Source organism: Typopeltis vanoorti, chromosome 22 (assembly GCF_054136105.1).
Source record: "Typopeltis vanoorti isolate ZY-2024b chromosome 22, IOZ_Tvanoo_1.0, whole genome shotgun sequence".
Classification (NCBI taxonomy): domain Eukaryota; kingdom Metazoa; phylum Arthropoda; class Arachnida; order Uropygi; family Thelyphonidae; genus Typopeltis; species Typopeltis vanoorti.
In genome coordinates, this window is record NC_143570.1 from 94,948,798 (window position 1) to 94,963,776 (window position 14,979).

The window sequence follows — 14,979 nt, forward strand, 5'->3', positions numbered from 1 at the left end:
GAACCGTATCATCTACACCAATGCCATCTACTGTCCACCACCACCTCTAGTATTTTCACAGACAATCACAAAAGCCAGCCTTTTGACTGGAGAGCAGATATATTAACCACTCATCAGCCAGGCTGGCATACTACAGTACCATGATGTCTACACTGTGAAATTAGATTGGGACACTTCCCAAATCTTCCAAGATTTGGGAAACTTTAGTTCTTAGGCTTCCCACCTAACAGCTAAAGTTAGCCATCAATGTTTTTATGTATGCTTTTATAATTTTAAGATTGTATCTCTGATGCTGTCCCATGACTGAGATGAAATATGGAATCCATTAAACTTGTCTAATTTTTCTCTATGCTGTATTCATTCCATTAAACCTAATAATGAGTTTAAACCAGCACATAAGCTTAAATACTCAATTGAAAAGGACACGAAAGCAAATTACATTGCCCAGAGTTCTAGATATAAGAACTGACCAAATATGAGGGTGGTCTGAAAAGTTCTTGCCCTCGACCATAGATGGTAACACTATCGTGCAAGTTTTTTTGTTTTTCTAAGTTGGTACATCTGTCATAAGCATCCATGTGAAATTGCAAGTCATTCTATCAAGTAGTTTGTTTTATACAGCTGTCTGAAGCAAAAGTGTTGTCTTGGATAAAGTTGAGTATTGTGCGGTTATAAAATTCTTTGTAAAAGAAGGTTTAACGCCAAAAGAAATTCATTTGAAACTCATAAAAGTTTATGGGCACTCTTCTCCTTAGTTTTCGACAATTAAGAAATAGGCTGCCGAGTTTAAACATGGCCATACCAGCCTTGAAGAAGATCCACTTGAAGGACGTTCAAAAAGTGTAACAACACCAGAAATCATTGATCAAGTGCACGATATGGTATTGGGTGACCGGCAAGTCAAAGCACATGAAATTGCTGAGACTATAGGCATTTCAAAAGAACATGTAGGATATATTTTGCATGAAGAATTGCAAATGGAAAAGCTTTGTGCAAGATGGGTGCCATGCTTGCTTACAGCAGGTCAAAAATGCACTCACATGAAAATCTCTGAACAGTGCTTAGAGTGTTTTAACAAGAATAAAACTGATTTTGTGCATCAATTTATTACTGTGATTGAGACTTGGGTTTACAATTACACAACAGAATCCAAACAGCAGTCAAAACAGTGGACAGAAGGTTCCATCAGCAGGAAAGGTCATGGCATCGGTGTTTTGGGATGCTAAGCATTTTGTTTATTAATTATCTTGAAAAAGGTACAACAATAACTGTGGAATGTTATTCTGATCCTTTAACCAGACTAGATGAAAAAATTTGTGAGAAAAGACCTAGCTTGCAGAAGAAAAAGTCATCTTCCATCAGGACAGTGCACCTGCCCACAAAGGTGCTTTGGCAATGGAAAAATTAAGGGATCTGCACTATGAATTGAAACATCCACCCTATTTCCCAGATTTGGCTCCTTCTGACTTCTATCTGTTTCCAAAACTAAGTCTTCCTCGCTAGTCAGCATTTTTTTTTAATTGAGAGGTGATTGCAGCTGTAGATGGTTATTTTGCAGCTCTTCCTGAGAACCACTACAGGACAGGATAATGGCACCGGAAGCATCACTGGAATAAATGTAGTAGTCTTAAGTGAGATTATGTTGGCAAATAAAAATAATTTTGAAATTATAAATTTTTTTCATTGTTAGACCGAGAACTTTTCAGACCACCCTCTTATGTTCTTAAACATACACCCACACCCCTTATTTAATCCCATTCACATAAGAATTAAATAAGATTGACATGTTCATGCTGGGTTCCACACATATGTTGTTCATTACTCATCCATTGGGTGGGTCGTGATAAATCATTTCGTACTTCTGGTTTGTCATCTTGTTAGCTCACAGTGAATTGTTATATGTGTTTTCTAGAAAAAGTTTCTCTAGAAAACACATATAATATTAGAGGAAAAAAGACTTTTTGCTTTCTAGTTATATGATTTGTTAACAAATCATATAACTAGAAAAAAGCCTGATAAAAAAAATTCTATATTTTATTTTGTGGTTCAAAGGAAAAAACAAAAAAAGAGATTAGATGAAACAGATTGGAGTCAAAAATGAAGATAGAGCATAATCAGGAGGAGAAATAATTTTTATTCATAGAGCAATTACAAAAAATCACATATTATAAATACTGGAGCAAGAGAAATCTAGAACTAAGCATGCAAATAAGTCATGGCTTCCTGAGTGTTAGTATACTTGGCAAGAAATTATATTGTTTAATCTTTTACCCAAGTGGAAGCAAACAAAGTTTGCACACGAAGTATCTTCACAACTAGTCTTCTTATACATAGAGGCTCTTGACTTCTCATTAATTACATTAGTATTACATAATCCCCATCTCCCGGTCCTCAAGAAACTAGGGTATCTTGGGACAAGAGGTGGTAGAGAAGATTCAGAGACGAGTAACTAAGATGGTGACATGTCTGTGGAATGCTCCCTACAAGGACTAGTTGAAGGTTTATGGGTTACAAAGTTTAGTTGATAGCAGAAAATAGAGACATGATAGAAACTTTTAATATATTAAAGGGGATTTATAAAATTAATCAAAGGGAATTTTTCAATATATGACAAGCAGTCATATAATGGTGTGTGAATTACAGAAGTTGGTTGATAGGAGGAAAAAGATGGGATATGATAGAAACATTTAAGTTGCTAGGTTTTATAGGATTGAAGTAGGGAAAACATTTCCACACTTGACTGGAGGGATCAGAACAAGAGATCATTCCTGGAATTTGAAGGTGTGGTTAGTGGGGGTGTGAAGACTAGATTTTTTTTCTTGGAGAGTTGTGAATGAATGGAACCTTTAACAGGATAATTGTAACACTGCAATAAACATTAACACATAAGGAAGGTGAACCTTCCTTATACTTCATAAGTAATGACTTTCGTAACAGGATAAGGAAGTCATTTTGCCTCTTTAAAAAACCCGATAAGACCACACTTGGACTATCGCGTGCAGGTCTAGTCTCCTGGTTTTTGTAGTGCTTCTGATACAGTGGAGAGAATGCAAAGCAGAGTGTTAAAAATGAGGATTACAAGATTATAAAATACAGATTGAGATTTTTGTGGACTGCAGCCACTAGCAAACAGGGGAAAGAAGGGTGATATGGTTGAGATTTACAAACTTCTGAAAGGGTTATACAGGATATTTCTAGATGGAATTTTTCATTTTATGGAGGATAGGGAAAGAATGAAAGAGCATCCCTGGAAGTTGAGAATGATTGGTTTCAAAAGGGAGTGAGAGCTAGATTTTGTGGTGCGTGATTTGAATGGATTGCCGCTGGAGGTAGTGAGAATATATTCAAGAAGAAATATGACAGCTGGTACAGGTACTGATCTGGGTAGTGACCCTTCCCATAATGCATAGTATTATATACGTCTACTAAATTTCCCCCTCATTGCATGTATTTATACAAAATGACAGAGAAATGGCCTCCCTGGATGAATCCCTGACTCCCTGGAGATCTCTCTTAATGATAATAGTAATAAAACAATGAGTCTAATGAACATTGTGTATATTTCTGTTTTAACTCTGCTTTATAGAATTTTGCAAGATAATAAATGATGTAGTGAATGATAAGACTGCTGGAGTCACTCTAGCTTGTATTTCTTTCCTAATTTTATTATCTCAAGTAATCAATGTTCTAAGATATTTTTAAATTTCAGGTTATTGATGGTAAACTGTTATTTCCCCCTTGATTGTTGTTTCTACTTTTAAGTATTCAGTTTTATCCTGGTTGATATGCAATCCTAGTTTTTTAGCAGAAGTTTTAAGTTTTCTGTTATTGTAATGTCTTCAGCATTTTCTCCAACTAGGGGCTTATATCATTTGCATATTCTGATATTATTGTTCTATTTGTGTTATCTTTTACACTTTCTCAAATACATTTTTCTAAAGTTAAGTTAAATAAGATTGAAAAGGCATCTTCATGCTTCAATCCTGTTTTAATAGCAAAAGGTTCAGATCTAATTCCTTTAGCCAATACCATGCTTTGAATGTCAGTGGAGCAAAATTTGATTAAATTTGTTATGTTATAAGATATTCCAAGTTCATTTAATACTCCCTGAAAGCCTTCTGTGAATGCTATTATATGCTTTTTTTTTAAAATCTATAAATAAAAATATGGACCTGCTGATTATATTCCCATTTTTTCTCTAGTATCTGTCTTATTGTAAAAATCTGGTCAGCTGTGGATCCATTTCTTTGGAATCCTGCTTGATATTTGTCTATATTTTCTTCAGTATATGGCGAGATTTATTTTATTGAAATATTATATAAAAGTAGTCCACACTAAGGCAACTTTTGGATGCTGAGGAATGTATTGCTGCAAGCTATCTAGTTAACTTATGAAACTTTCATAGTTTCTACATTCGGCTTTGAACTAATGTTGGATCTAATATTCACTGTGCTTTTGTAATTATATAAACTTTTATAGCTTGCAGACAGGAGTGATATCCCTCTGCAATTTTCACATTCATTTTGGTTTCTTCTTTTATATATTGGTATGTTTAATGATTTATTCTGTGAAGGTATCTGTTCATTTTCCTATGTTGAATTGACCAATTATGTATTTCTGTAGTTAATTCATTACCACCATATTTCATGAGTTTTATTACTATTTCATTGGTACCGATACTTTGTTGTCTTTGAGTTTTTTATACTTTATTCTACTTCAGCTAGTGAAGATTTAAATACAGTCATACCCCAACTTACGCGAATCCGGAGTTACGCGGTTTCATATATGTACATATTCCCGTCCCGCTTCAGGCCCCAAATCACCACTAGTCATATCTTTCCGGCGCCGGCCACATTCGCCAGTGTCGCACACGCTGTGAACAAGCACCGACGTGTTTCGCGCGGTCTCCATTCATACACGATTTTTATCATCTACAAACCTTGCGATTGTTTAATGTTATGTTCTTGATAAAAATTTTATCACATAAAAAATAATAATGTCGTCCAAAGGAAGCAAGTCAGATTCTTCTACAGCTAGCAAGAAAAGAAAAACATTGACTATGGAAACAAAACTCAACATTATTAAGGATTTTGAAGGTGGAATGAAAATTTGTGAGCTAGCAAAGAAGTTTGATCTATAGGAATCCACAGTAAGAACAATCATAAAAGAAAGGTTTACAGATTTTGGAGGACATAGATTCTAACGAGGAACGAATTGTAGCCACAAGGTGAGGAATAAAAAAATCATTAGCTTGCTATGAAGAAATTTTGCGTGACAAGAAAAAGACATTATGCCGTCAGACGAATCTGTTAGATTTTATGAAACCATTGACATCGAAATAACTTACTTTTTTTATGTACGAAAAACTACAATTATGATTATATTTCTTAAAAAATATAGGTTTTTGTAAACCTTTGGTCCCAATTAACTAATAATTTGTATGTTTATATGCAAAATTATACCCGAGTTACATGAATTCGACTTGCGCGATTTTTGTTGGTCTCACCCACCGCGTAACTTCGGGGTATGACTGTACTTCTGGGTGACAGATACAATAAGTTTACTATTCGTCTCAGCAGGTGCATCACTGTTTAGGAATTTGTTAATGTACTCTTTCTACCTGTTTGCTATTTCATCTCTACTGTTGATGATGATCCATCTTCTTTTTCACTATTAAGCATAAATGTTTGTAGTGCCTCCATTTTCAAAGACCATCTTGCTATATTTTCCTTGGTCTTTCTCTGTTTCTCTTTTCTTTGGTATTTTTTATTTTCTTTACACATCTGTTACATTCTTTCTATATGAATTTCCATTTTTCTTTTCGTTTTGGATTCAGTCATTTATTGGCTGTATTTTCTGTGATTTGTAAGTTCTGGATTTTGTTTAATGTTGTTACACCTTCAGTTTTTCTTAATGTTTTCATCTCGGTAGTTTCACTGAATTGTTTCATTTTTGTAGTTGCTACACATATTTCTACTGCATCTCTTATTACTGGTCTGATTAGTTCTTTATTTTTGTTTCTTTGTTTACATTCTTATTCTTCCAGATGAGGCTGTTCAGGCAGCCAGATGTTCTACAAGCTTTTATCGCTTGTTCTTGTACATCACATTTTGTGTGATGTATTTGTTCTTGTAAATTTTGTGTGATATCATAATTGTTTATTTTTAGTCCTAAATATTTTATCCGACTTACTTGTTCAATTAATTTCTCTTTAATTTCTGATTTGCATCTTATGGGTTCCTTGGCAATTGTCATTGTTTTAGTTTTTTTTTTTTCTGTTGATATCATCATATTTTTCTTGCCTGCTGCATTATTTAATGTATTCAGTAATCGTCATCATTCTAAGGAATTCCTGTCATTATGGAGAGTTTCCTCTTTCAAGTCATCCTATTTCTGACTTTTCTCTTTAGTAGTTTATGATCTTTTCCAGTTAATTTAAACAATTTACCCATCCTCTTCTTCCTTTCCTTGGTAATAAGGTTATATCATCAGCATATCCAATTCTTAATTTTTCATGTTTAATTTGTATTCTGTATATTTTTTTTCTTTTTGTTTACTTTTATTTCATCCATCACTAAATTTAAATAAGGTGGGACTTACTGAATCACCTTGTCTAATTTGGTTGGTTATTTTAATTTTTTCAGTCTGTCCTTGTTCTGTATTTATTATCGAACTGTCAGAATCTTTATTCTATATTTATTTTAGAACCTCCACAAATTCTACCTGTACCTCATCATGGTATGGAGATGAATGGGAGATGTAGGCAATGTATGCCAGAAGTGTATATTGCCAGAAGGATCACCCTAGGTATGAAGGTTATGTCAATATAGCTGGCTAACCCAGGAGGCATCTTATGGTTGGGTTAGCAGCCTGCCAGAGAACATTAAATCTAATTGCTTAAAGGAACCAAAGTTATTGATTATTGCTGTTTTCAAATATAGATATGTCTTTTTGGTTTCCAATTTCATGAGAAAATGTTATTTTGTTATTTAATGTAAATTGTATCTAAATTTCTTCTATCTGTTTAGGTTGAATAGATAAAATAATCTGTTGATTATTTTATTGGCTTCCTAGCTGCTCTCTTTGTATCTCTGAGTGACATGAATGTCAGATAGGTTAAGCCAATTACTTTTTCCTTTTTCTTTACTGCCAGTTTGCATTCTTCATTAAACTATTTTTTTTTTGTTGTTGTTGTATTTTTCTTTGAATTCTAATTGAGTTTTCTGCTGCCACTTTTATGCTTTCCTTCATATGGTCCAGCAATTTTCAATATTTTCATTCTTTTAACCGCTTATTTTCCAGCCATATTTTCTTCTCTTTCTCTCTCTCTCTCCCCCCCCCCTCCTCTGTTTTATATAATTTGTTAATATTGTATGTCACATGATTCACATGTGCTGTAAAATAATTAACGTTTATTTAAACCCCAAGAATATCACCAGTTAGAAAATGGTTACCATCACTCAGTTCCTCTGTAACTTTAGTTTGTTTATGAGGAAGAATATACACAAAAAAGCATGTGAATCTGATGGTATATATATTTAATGAAATAAACCATCACTCAGTTCCTCTGTAACTTTAGTTTGGGATAGTCAGAGTGGGATAGTTAATATAAGGCATCAAGGTAGGGTTGGGGCTAATGGGGGTCTTAAATTCATGTACACTAATACTAGGAGTATTAGGAACAAGAAGGAAGAGTTTTTGGCCATGGTTGGCACTTCCAGACCACAGGTTATTGGCATTAGTGAAACATGGCTGACTGTAGATGATATAACTAGTGGGATTGAATGTGATGGGTATAGTGTGTTCAGGAATGACAGAGAGAATAGAATGGGGGGAGGAGTATTGTTGATGATAGCTGATGAGCTCCAGCCAAGGAGAATAGAAGTTGAATTGCAGGATAGAGAAAAGAGCACATTTGAGGCCATTTGGTGTGAGATTGTGGCTAGCAGAACTAAATATACAATTGGGTGCTGCTATAGACCAGGTGATGGAAAAGATGGTGGTGACAGTATGCACAAGCAAATAGAAGAAATGGGTGGAAGGAGGGTGATTATTATGGGAGATTTCAACTATGGTCGCATTGATTGGAGTGAGGAGAGGACACATGGGAGGAAGGAACTGGATTTTATGCGGTTATTAAGGGATAACTATCTGCGACAGCATGTAATGGAAAATACTAGGGGTCAGAGAGTGCTTGACCTAGTAATTACATCTGAGGATTTGGCTGTAACAAATATGACCACATTGCCACCAATCGGTGAGAGTGATCATAGGGTCTTAACTTGGGAGGTGGCTAAAGGTGTAGAATTTTCAATTAAAACAGGGTACATGTGGAATTATCGGGCTGGAAAGTATGACAAGCTTAGGAGTTTGATTGGTTCAGTGCCATGGCATGTACAACTGCAAGGACTAGAAGTTGATAGTGCATGGGAGGTAGTTAAGAAGTGCTTGCATGAAGCAATGGCTGACTGTATACCTAGAGTCCGAATAATAAATCAAGTAGGGGTTAAATGGATGAATAACACCATTAAGCTTGAGTTGCAAAAAAAGAAACAACTATGGAGGAAATTTAAGAAGAAGGGTGACCAGCAGGCACATGAACGGTATAAAGCGCAGGCCAGAAGGGTGACGAGTGTGGTAAGAAAAGCAAAAAAGGATTATGAAAGAACATTGGCCATGCAGGCTAAAGAGAATCCTAAACAGTTTTTTAGATATGTAGCAAGTAAAAGGAAAAATGTACATGGCAGATTGATTTTAAAGAATGCCGATGGTAGGGAGGTAACTGAATCAGTTGAGATAGTTGAGTTACTGAGTGAGCACTTTGCAAAAGTATATCATCAAGGTGGTGACATTGCAGAAACGAATAAACCAGTAGATTATACGGGAATTGTGGTTAATGAAGTGGAGGTGAGTAGTCTATTGCATAACCTCAATGTCAATACATCTGTGGGATTGGATGGTATACCAGCTCGTGTTGTACGAGAAGCAGCTAAAGAATTGTCAGTACCCTTGACCATTTTGTTTAATTTGAGTCTCGGGTCTGGGTTAGTCCCGAGCGGGTGGAAAGAGGGGAAAATAGTTCCACTGCATAAAGGTGGTTCCAAGACTGCTGTTGTAAATTACTGACCGATTAGCATATCAGGAATCATTGTAAAGGTCTTAGAGAAAATAGTCAAAAGGAAAATACAAGATTGGATTGAAGAAAATGGGATACTGTATCGGGGACAGCATGGTTTTGTGAAGGGTAGGTCATGCCTCAGTAACTTGCTCACGTATTATAACACAGTGACGGCTGAACTGGATAAGGGTAATGGGTTTACGGTGATTCTACTGGACCTTGCCAAGGCCTTTGACAGGATTCCACATGGAATTCTACTCAGTAAATTGCAGCATATGGGAATGGACATAGGGTTGGTGAGATGGATAGGAGGGTGGTTGACGGAGAGATATCAGAGAGTGGTTTACTCGGGAGTAGAGTTTACAAGACGGCCTGTGACTAGTGGTGTGCCACAAGGATCTGTTCTTGGACCAATGCTGTTTAATTTGTTCATAAATGATATAGGAAATGATCTGAGAGGAACAGTTCATTTGTTTGCGGATGATGCGAAGTTGGGTAGGGCAATAGTGAATGCAGATGACGTCAAAATTTTGCAGGATGATTTGGATAGATTGGAGGTCTGGGCTAAGGAGAATGGATGTCAGTTTAATGTGGCAAAATGTAAGGTTATGCATTTTGGGGTGAAAAGATTGGAGGCAGTTTACTGCATTGGTGGAACCCTGCTCCAGGAAATTGATGAGGCACGAGATTTAGGAGTGTTGGTGGATAGGGAATTGAAATTTAGGGGACACATTGCAAAAGTGACCAAAACAGCTCATCAAATCACTTGGTTGCTGAAGAATACGTTGACAAGCAGAGACAAGCAGGTTATTGTTCCTCTCTATCGAGCCTTGATAAGACCCCATCTAGACTACTGTGCTCAGATTTGGTCACCTAGGTTTCTTCTTGATGGGGAGGATGTGGATAGGATCCAGAGGCGAGTGACCAAGATGATAGCAGGTCTGTGGAATGAACTGTATGAGAACAGGGTGAGGATTTGTGGGTTGCAAAAATTGGTTGATAGGCGGAGTAGGGGAGATATGATTGTGACATTCAAATTACTGAAGGGTTTCTATAAAATTAATTCAGAAGATATTTTTGAGAACAGGGCTGGTTGTGGGAGGACTAGGGGACATCCATGGAAACTGGGCAAAAGTGTGGTTAGTAAAGGTGTTAGAGCTGGGTTCTTTACTTTTAGAGTGAATGAGTGGAATGCGCTCCCTGAGTCTGTAGTGGATGCTGTGACAGTGAATGAGTTTAACGCGAGGTATGATAGATACTGTATGAATGTCAGATAGTTGTGATGAATATGATTTGGGGCCTCCCTCGATGAGTCTAATGACTCCCTGGAGTTGCCCGTAATAATAGTAATAAACCATTTCATAATCAGTAAAAGACATGAGAACTGCGTCATGTCATTTATTGATTATATGGTCTATTTGATTAAATGTATACCATCAGATTTCCATGCTTGCTTATGTATATTCTTCATCATAAGCATAGTTCAGCTTATTATTAAATTTCTAAATGTGGTCAAATTCATCAGTCTTTCTCCATTAATATTTGAAGGCTCTAACTTCCAGTGATTTTTTTTTTTTTTAATATTCTTTTCCAATTTTTGCATTCACACCTCTTAATAGGATAATTATGTTATTATTATTTTTTTTAAGGATTGAATGAATTAAAGCTAAGAGAATTTGAGATATGTATGGAAGAGTGAAAATGATGAAAACAAATAATGTTGGTATAAAAGAGGTAATGAAAGGTCTGTGAGTGGTGTTGTATGATGATTCAATTATTAAAGGTGTGCTGGATGAGAGGATGCACAAAGTATGTTTTACTGGAGGTAGAAAGAGTAGAGTGACTGAGGCATTAGATATGAAAAGTAAGAAATCTGACTTGTTCTTTGCAAACAAAGAACTCGTCAGATTGGATATCAGGGGATTGTTGAAATGGATAAAAGAGAATAATGTGATAGGAAAGATAGCATGTTGCCCAGGTATGACAGTGGTGAGATAAGGGGGGAGAGCAAGGATTATGAATGATATGTTAGCCGAAATGTCTGAGGAGAAAGAAGTGCAGTTTGTTAATGTGTTGAATGAGTTTGAAAGATGAAGTGTATAGGAGCAACGGACTGCATTTGAGTGGTTTTGGTGTGTGAGTATCTTGGAGAGACTGCTGCTGTAAGGTAGGGAAGTAAGTGCAGATCAAGCAGGAAACAGTGTGGAAGAACAGGAGATTAAAGGAGAGATGAGCAGCATGAGTATAGAGAATAGATGTACAGAGAATAGACAGGAAAATGGTGAGGCTCTGAGTGGACAGAGGAGCACAGCGTGAGCAAGTAGATGCTTCAAGAGGATGTGAATGCATGTGTACACAAAAACAGAAGGGATTGACCTGGGATCAAGGGAAAACAGTTGGATTTTTAAAAGGTTCTAAGATGAATAAGGAGAAAAAGAAATGGCTCGAGTTAAACTTGGAGAAGTCATATGAAATAATTTCATGTGACTTCAGTAGAACTAGCTATAGATCCGGGAATAAACTGCTGTGTTTTTATACAAATGCTGGACGTGTTAGAAACAAGGCAAATGAAATAGTTGCATTAATTGAGTCTGTTCACCCCAAAATTGTTGGAATAAGTGAGACATGGTTGGATGAGAATGACATTCTGACAGGAGTAGAGATGATGGAAGGATATTCTTGTTTCGCCAGGATAGAAAGGGTACAAAGGGAGGGGAAGTGCTTTTAATGATGGAGAAAGAATTATGTCCATACAAAATAGAGATGCAAAAGGGAAATAGTGCCAGTGGTTTTGAGGCAGTGTGGTGTGAGATAGAGGTGAATAAAATGAAATACTGAATTGGATGATTCGCGTGGCTGGTTGGCCGAGTGGTTAGCATATCTGCTCTCCAGCTGAAACGCTGGGTTCGAATCCTGCTGTGGGCATGGATATTTGTGATTGTGAAAATACTAGTGGGGTTGGTGATGGTGGGCTGTAGAAGACGTCAATGTAGATGATGATGGTAGCTGTGGTTCATTATAGTTGGTGGGGTTGAGTGATGGAGACAGAGTTGTATAGTAGGTGCCCTCCCTCGATGAGTCCTTGGACTCCCTGGAGTTATCATGTAATAATAAGACAAAGAAGCAGAAAAGGGTGATCATTATGGGTGATTTTAATTATGGCAATATAGACTGGGATGATGAGATAGCAACTGGAAGTAAAGAAAATGAGTTTCTTGAATTTTTGAGGTACAGTTATCTCAGACAGCATGTAACAGAGGACACACGAGGATTGGGGTGGGGTCTTAGATTTGATAATCTCATCACAGTATGTGATTATAAATGAGGTGTCAAATCACCCTCCAGTTGATGAGAGTGACCATGAAGTGATTATGTGGGTGGTTGCCAGCCATATGAGGACCAATGTGAGAAAAGGGTATATGTGGAACTACAAGGTTGGTGATTATGAGGAGCTCTAGAGACATCTTGCAGGTATAGCATGGAATAAGGAGTTATCTGGAAAAGAGATCATTGCAGCTTGGGGGATATTCAAGAACTATCTAGTAGATGCAATGTCTAAATGTATTCCAAGGGTCAGAAGGTTAAATAAGGTGGGTGTAAAATTGATGAATGAATGAAGAGATTAGGCATGCAATACAGAGAAAAAGGCATCATACAGGCAGCATAAGAGAAGTGGTAATAACCAATTCCATGAGGATTACAAAGACCAGGCAAGGAGGGTGACTTAGTTGGTAAGGGTAGCAAAAGTGAGGTATGAGCAGCAGTTAGCTAATGAAGCCTTCGGAGTTCTTTCAATATGTAGCCAGGGGAAAAAAAAAAAAAAAATGAAAGGATGACTTTGTTTAGTGAAAATGGTATAAGGACAATTGCTGCAGAAGATATAATGAAGATACTTAATGGGCAGTTCATAAAGGTTTTTCATTCTTGTGAATGTGACGTCATGGAGAGAATGAGAGCAGTTGATAATGGGAAGGAGAGACCGACTGTAAGTGAACAAAAGGTGTATGGAGAATGGAGCAGATTTGATGTTAATAAGGCTGTGGAACTTTGATAATATATCACTATGTATTCTGAAGGAATGTGCCATGGAGTTGACATCTGCATTAACATATTATTTAATATGAGTCTTGCACTGGGTCGAGTTCCCAAGATTGTGCCACTTCATAATGGAGGTGATAGAATTCAAGCATCAAATTATCAGCCTATCTCTGTGTCAGGTGTTGTGGTTAAGTTGTTGAGAAGCTGGTGAAAACCAGGATCCAGAATTCGGTTGGCAACAATGTTATTATCTTTGATGGACAGCATGGATTTTCTAAAGGGAGGTCATGTTTTAGTAATCTACTTACTTATTACAATAATGTGATGGCTTCCTTGGACAGAGGAGAAGGATATACAGTAGTATACTTAGATTTGGCAAAGGCTTTTGTTAGATTACTGGATGATAAGCTGATAGTCAAACTAGAGCGGATGGGGGTTGGATATTAGATTAGTGCATTGGATCAGAGACTGGCTTTCTGATAGGTATCAGCAAGTTGTGTAGGGGGGGGGAGAGCAATATCCCGGAAGAGGAAAGTTACTAGTGATGTGCCTCAGGAGTCTGTTTTAGGGTCGTTGTTCAACCTGTATGTTAATGATATTGGCGAAGATTTGGATGGGAATATTCAATTGTTTGCAGATGATGCAAATTGGGATGAATTATGAAGAGTAGAGAAGATGTTGTGGCCTTACAAGAAGACTTGAATAACTTGACTGAAAGGGAATGGGGATGCGCGTTCATTGTTGCAAAATGTAAGGTTTTAAAATTTGGGAAACAAAGATGGGATATAGAATTTATGCTTTGTGGGGATATATTATTGGAGGTGAGGAAATAAGAGATCTTGGGGTGATACTGGATAAGGATCTGAAATTTAGATGCACATTGCTGAAATTGTGATGACAACACAAATAATTCTGGGAATGATGTAGAGGACAATGACTTGTAGAAGTAAGGAGATTCTTGTTCAATTGTATAGGGCTTCCATTGTATTAGGCCACACATGGAGTACTGTGCACAGATTTGGTCACTTGGTTTTCAAAAAGATGAAGAGATGTTGGTAATGGTCCAGAGGTGACTAAGGTAGTTTCTGATCTCTGGAATGTCAAATATGAGGAAAGGTTGAGAAGATGCAATTTACAGAGTAGTGGATAGGAGGAAGAGGGGTTGATAAGATAGAGACCTGCAGTTAGTAAGGGGTTGTTATAGGATCAATGTTGGTGATGTTTTAAGGAAAACAGTGGGAGATCAGGAGAGAACCAGAGACCATCCCTGAAAGCTGTATAAGGAGGGTGTGAGCAAGTGATTGAGAAGCAGTTTTTTTTTTGCTCTGCAGAGTTGCGAATGATTGGAATCTTTGCCTGAGAGTGTGGTGTTTGCAGAGAATTTGAGTGTGTTTAAGGCATGGTATGATGAGCTGTGTGTATGAGAAAAGGACCTCCCAGATGAGTCTTTGATTCCATGGGGTCTTGATATAATAATAAATCCAGTTTTTCATAGAATTCATCTTTTATTTCCTCTTCTGTCCTTTTTCTCTTGGCTGCATGTATATTGATAAAAGTTACTTTGAACCAATTTATTTATAACCTTAGCTTCTTTCATTAAAAGCTTCAGATTCATCACAGATGACCATAGTTTTTTCTAATAATGAAACCTGTTCTAAATTCATGTTTATCTGAGTTTTTTTTCTCATCATAAGGTAGTAAAATGTTGTCTTTCTTCAAATTACCTTTCCCTATTCATCTTGTATTGCTACTATATCCATTTCACACCCATTTAATTAGTGTGTAAATTCCTGAGATGCTCTGACTTTATATGTGCTTTTTGT

The 14,979-nt window shown here is 36.7% G+C and overlaps 1 protein-coding gene across 4 annotated transcripts in view; it reads left to right on the plus strand.

Moving 5' to 3' along the window:
- The window catches only part of RhoGAP19D (Rho GTPase activating protein at 19D), a 503,360-nt gene that overhangs the window by 34,340 nt on the left and 454,041 nt on the right, over nt 1-14,979 (plus strand). The window lies entirely within an intron of this gene.